Here is a 6,524-nt window from a genome sequence, read left to right as displayed (position 1 = left end):
CTGGCTTCCCCTGGTGTTTTTCTTTCTGTTCTCCATGTCCCACATTAGCAACAGATACGACTATTATAAAATCTCCTTGGGAACATACAGAGAGACTGTATTGCAATTCTTGGCTATGGCTGCGTTTGATAATTTAATCCACACCGAGACCACAGGGCTTCCCACAAGCTCCATAAAGCGTGCCATGGAATACGTTGTACTTGATTTGGAATCCGTTTTTCATTTTCCTCTCCCCCATTTTGCCATAATAAATCAGGTTCTGGTTAAAGATGCCTTGAGTGAGCACACACGCACCCGGTCAGTCTTGAGCCACATGAACTCTCACACAAGTTTAATTGCTTGGCAAAATTTCCACCAAGGGCAGGACCTGAACTTCGGGGTTGCCTCTAGCAGAGCCTCCAAGTGCCCCTATTTCCCAGGGACGGTTCCAGATTTATAGAAGCCATCCCAGTTTCTGATTTGATCCTGGATTTGATCCCACTTTTCCTTAGGGCGTCTCAATTTTCATCAGAGAAATGTTGGAGGGTATGGAGTTATCCAACCCCCAAGCCATCTGAAGGCAGCCCTGTATAGGGAAGTTTTAAAATGTTTAATGATTTATTAGGATTTTTTCTATATTGGAAGCCAACCAGAGTGGCTGGAGTAACCCAGTCATGTGGGCAGGGTATAATAATAATAATAATAATAATAATAATAATAATAATAATAATTTAAATTATTTTATTAAATAATGATTCATAGAATCATAGAATCATTGGGTTGGAAGGTACCCCAAGAGTAATCTAGTCCAACCCCTGGCAATTATTATTATTATTATTATTAAATAGGATGCCCCTATTTTCATCGGAGGTGATGGACTCTCCTTCCTTGGAAGTTTTTAGGCAGAGGCTGGATGGCCATCTGTCATGCACTTTAGTTGAGATTCCTGCATTGCCAGGGGTGACTCTCTTCCAACCCAACGTTTCTGTGATTCTATGAATGAGAAGATGTATAAGTACCTCATAAGCAAATCTGAATAAGTGCTCATCGTCATACAATAACCCCACAAACAATTCAGAATGAAAGCTCAATAAAGACTGAGCATATAGTCTATCCTCCTCGTAAGCTGGGTCCGAGCAATGGGAGTTCAGACTATTACGGTAGAACTTTGAAAAAGTTCATTGCACCAGAAAAGGAGCTTTCTGGACAGGTGTGGAGTTGATGCAAAATTCCATCTCAGAATATTAGAGCTAGCCAGCTCAGCAAGTGATGGCGATGTTCACATGCTGGGTATCTCTTTACCGCCTCGCTGGTATGGTCCAAAGGAAAGCAGAGCAAGATGTTTGGCACCAGCTTGGCTACAGGAGTTGCTGGAAGGAGGCGTACAAGACACCCTCCAACCACCTTAGGAACTCCACCCCAGATTTCTGTATGGTTTCCTCCTCAGTCTTTTCTTTTCCCGAAGATATCCCACAAGGCGGTGGAGGTGTAGGACTAAAATTTCCCTTCTCCTAGATGGGCTGGCTACCTTCCCAGGTTAACAACCCCATCTTCCCCTCACTTCCCTCCACAACATGTGCAGAAACTGCCGTCTTCGCCATTGGATCCACCATTGATCTTGTCTGCTGGAGCCTGGCTTTATATGCAGGGCTAGTCTCCAACTCAAGGGACGCGGGTGGTGCTGTGGGTTAAACCACAGAGCCTAGGACTTGCTGATCAGAAGGTTGGCGGTTCGAATCCCCGCGACGGGGTGAGCTCCCGTTGCTTGGTCCCTGCTCCTGCCAACCTAGCAGTTCGAAAGCACGTCAAAGTGCAAGTAGATAAATAGGTACCGCTCTGGCGGGAAGTTAAACTGCGTTTCCGTGCTCTGCTCTGGTTCGCCAGAAGCAGCTTAGTCATGCTGGCCACATGACCCGGAAGCTGTACACCGACTCCCTCGGCCAACAAAGCGAGATGAGCGCCGCAACCCCAGAGTCGGCCACGACTGGACCTAATGGTCAGGGGTCCCTTTACCTAGTCCCCAACTCACCAAGGGTTTGTGAACCATCAACTAACCTCACTTGGTTTAGCTGGCCAGTTGAAGCCATTCCTGGGGTGTGGCTGCTGTTGCAACTTGACAGCTTCCAGGAGCCTCGGGGCGAAAGGTGCTTCGTTCATTCACTGGCATCCATGACATTAAACTTCATGAGGCTTATTTGCACTGGATTGTGGCCAAGATGCCTAAATTATGAATCACATCAGCCTGAAGTTCAGAGGGTATTAAACAGTAGAACAGTTTGTCTGTCCTACACTGGGTCATACTGGGTTATTTTTAAATGAAAACGACTTGTACTTATGATTTTCTTCCCATACAAGTATTTTAATAAATTAAGCCTTTGGTGATCAAGAGGCATATTTTAGATGCTTGTAACATATGTAAGGATGTGAAATGGATGGGGGGTGGGGGTGGGACGGGACTGGAAACTTTCAGGCCTAGATTCGCCATCGTTTCCTTGCAAAGGGGAATATAAGAAGTTGATCTCAGAGGCCTTAACTCTTAACTTTCACCCACCCAGCTGAACCACTTTGTTCAGTACCTGGCTGTGGTGGTCCTGGTTAAAAACAAAGAAGACCCCCTTCCCTAACCCTAAATCTTCCCAGCCTCTGTGGCATGACCCGTGCCTGTTTATCTAGACTCCCTGGATGTACAGCTGTGCAGCAGGAAACTCATTCTGTGTGACAGGGACAGTGGAGATGTTCTGCCGCCACGATCCAAGGCTTTATGGTTCCTGTATACCAGTTACAAGGGATCGCAAGGGCAGAGATTGCTAAGGCTCTCAAGTCCTGTTTGAAAGGTTTCCCACAGCCACAGTGAAAATAGGATGTGGGACTAGATGGGCCTTTGACCTGATACAGCAGGCTCGTCTTATGTTGTTAAGGCTCCTTCCTTCAATATAATAATAATAATAATAATAATAATAATAATAATAATAATAATAATAATACCCCGCCCTTCCTGGGCAGAGCCGGGCTCAGGGTGGCTAACACCAGTAAAATTACAGTAAAAACATAATAGGGGGGAAAAACCCAATTTAAAATACAGGTTAAGATGCAATTTAAAATGCAGCCTCATTTTAAAAGTAGCCCATAGATGAAAACCATAAGGGGAGGGAAATCTACGGGTCAGGCTGAGTCCAAACCAAAGGCCAGGCGGAACAGCTTTGTCTTGCAGGCCCTGCAGAAAGATGTCAAGTCCCGCAGGGCCCTAGTCTCTTGTGACAGAGTGTTCCACCAAGTCGGGGCCAGTACTGAAAAGGCCCTGGCCCTAGTTGCCCTGGCCCTAGATGCAGATGCACCCCTCAGCTGTCCCAGTAAGAAACCCCATTATTTCCTGTGACAGCATGACAGCCACTTGGGGTGCTACAGTCTCACACAATTTCACACTGTGATCTCCGCCTGAAAAACAACAACACTTTTTTCAGGACCGCAATCTTGCACCGTGCCCCCAAAAGCACTTTTCCCAGGGCCTCAGTCTTGTGTGGGTCATTTGACTCGTGCGGGAGTGCGACCCTCAAAAGATGGCATCCAGGTGTTTTGTTCCAACATGTTGGAGGGTATGAAATTACTGTATTTTTCGCTCTATATAAGACACACTTTTCCCCTCCTAAAAATTAAGGTGCGTCTTATGTGTGTGTGTGTCTTATGGAGTGAATGCAGGTGGGAGGCTCTGCTCAGCGCTCCCTTTAAAGAGCCACGTGGAGCATGTGTGTGGCTTTGGGGGGCTTTTCCCCGAGGAGGGAGAAGGGCAACCCTTCTCCCTCCTTGGGGAAAAGCCCCCAAGAGCCGCACACACACTCTGCGCGCTCTTTAAAGGGAGCACGGCTCTTGGGGGAGCCTTAGCTGCACGCAGCCTCTCCTGAAGACTCCCCTTGCCCGGGAGAGGCTGCACGCGGCTATCCCATAAGCCAGGACAGCCAGCAGGATCGCAGCGCTGCAATACCGCTGGCTGTCCTGGCTTCTGGGATTCAGAATATATTTTTTCTTCTTTTCCTCTTCCAAAAACTAGGTGCGTCTTGTGGTCTGGTGCGTCTTATAGAGCGAAAAATACGATGCCCACTCCTTTACTTGTGACATTTGCTTCAGAACACATGAAAACTGAACCAGATGGACCTTAGTCACATTTTCCAGAAAAGAACGCACGTTCCTATCTCTTACATCAGAAGCCACAAACAGCTTGACTTGGGTACGTTGGTTCTCAGGACTGGGCTGTTTCAACTTTACTCTCAGTGTGCTATATAGATGTGTTTCAAAACTGCTTACATTCGTGGACAATTATCCAGCCCGTCAAGGGAGTCCTCTTTCTGAGGCATGCTGGCAAGAATTAGCCTCAGAGCAAGAGTTTGTTCCAGGGACAGCACCCAAAACTTCCATATAGACTGCAGTTTCCATCCAAAGCTAGCCATGTTTACAGCAGGATATCCCAGGAACTCCAAGAAGAAGAAGAAGAAGAAGAAGAAGAGTTTGGATTTGATATCCCGCCTTTCACTCCCTTTTTAAGGAGTCTCAAAGCGGCTAACATTCTCCTTTCCCTTCCTCCCCCACAACAAACACTCTGTGAGGTGAGTGGGGCTGAGAGACTTCAGAGAAGTGTGACTGGCCCAAGGTCACCCAGCAGCTGCATGTGGAGGAGCGGAGACGCGAACCCGGTTCCCCAGATTAGGAGTCTACCACTCTTAACCACTACACCACACTGGCTCCTACACCACACTGGCTCCGCAAGCAATCCAAGGCCGGAACTCCTGTCAGCCAGCCCTACTGGATTCAATTCCACCTCCCCAACAAGGGTAACCAAACAGACAGAGAAACAGATGAGGCAGGTCAGGGTGCCTGAAAGGATTCATGGGTAGGGATGGAGAGAGTAAGAGAAACAAGGTCCGCTTTGAGACCCAAGCCAGCACTCCTTAAAGGATAGGGCTTCAGGTGCAAAGCCTGCTTGGATTTTCCAGAAGGCTTTGCAAGTTGCTGTGCTGGTAGCTAAGAACAAACAATGGCTAGCCGTCATAACATACATCCCTGCATATTTTAATATAACCATTCAGATCAGTTTTCCACTTTTACATCCATCAAAAATTCTTTACTTTGTTGAACTTATCTTAATGCTGCCAGCATTTTCATCTGTATACAATTATTTTCCATATATTCAGTAAATGTTATCCAATCTTCTTTAAACACATGCTTTTCTTGCTTCTCTTATTCTATATGTTAAATCTGCAAGTTGTACATATTCTGTCAACTTATTCTGCCAATCCTCTTTAGTTGGGACCTCACTCACTTTCCATTTATGTTGCGTACATAAATAACCTTTCCTGACACCTTGGATTTTCAGTCTGGGTTATTCACAACAAAAAGGACTCTGGGTTTTTGGGGAGAAGGTAGTTTTGAACATCTTTTTCAATTCACCATTAATCATTTCCCAATGTCTTACTGCTGATTTTTGTAAGTTTCTCTGGCAGCATTTTTTGGTGAAAGGACACGGTTCAATTATAGGGCCCTTTTAAAAATTAATATAGTCAATAAACAACAAAAGAGAAAACAAGCTAGCTGGGCAGATGTTGAACATTAGAGTAAGTAAAGAGCAGGTGTTCTACATTTAAAAAATAAAGAGCGAAACCCACCACTGGCAGGGCTCTTAATACAGGCCTGCAGCAGGGCTTTTCCTAGTCTATGGAGGGAAACAGGGAGTGATACTAGGCTGTATTTAAAGGGAAGGCACACAATTAAGTCAGTGTGCCTGACTTCAAGAAAGAGAGCAGGAGGCTGACACCTGCCCCGGCAGCTACGGAACTGAAAAGGAAATGCTTGACTTGTTTTCTTAATAGCCTTGTTGTTCCCTTTCTCCTTTACAGAAGATATTATCAGCTCCAGTGGCTTGGCTCTGTAGCTCCAGATCGCCCTCTCTCAGAGTCTCTTGTTCGCTTGACTCTTGGATCAACTCTTCCGCTGGCTGCGCTCGGAAAGTCCCATCGCGAGCTGCTTGTTAACATTTAACCGAAGCAAGCCTTAAATCATTAGTGGAAGCTGTCCAGCCCTCATTCCAAGCGCTGCCTCCATGCCAGGTCTGAGGAACGCTTCAAGGTGGGGTTGACTTTCTAGGAGTGATTTGTGTGTTTGCGGTGACATGTTTCTAGTGGCGGTTCTGCACTAACTGGGACATACAGCACAGGCCTGCGTTTCTGACCCAGCAAAAAAGAATTCAGCCCACTGGCCATCAAGTGAGGTCTACCACAGTCTTGACAACTCTCTCCCTCTGACCCCCAAGAGCAAAACAGAAGGTTTGTTGATGAGGGACTGTGCCATTTCATGAGAAGGAGGTGCCACAAGTTCTAGAACAGTGTTCCCCAAACATGGGTCTCTGGCTGGCTTTGGACTACAGCTCCCATTATCCCTAGCTAGCATGACCAGCAGTCAGGGATGATGGGAACTGGAGTCTGAAAACAGCTGAAGACCCAAGTTTGGGAAACAATGTTTTAGGATATTGCTTTACAGTGGAGCAGGGGAGGGCTAGC

The sequence above is a fragment of the Podarcis liolepis genome, assembly GCF_965112155.1.
Source record: "Podarcis liolepis genome assembly, chromosome: 4".
NCBI classification, from domain to species: domain Eukaryota; kingdom Metazoa; phylum Chordata; class Lepidosauria; order Squamata; family Lacertidae; genus Podarcis; species Podarcis liolepis.
Note: the sequence above shows the minus strand (reverse complement) of the source record.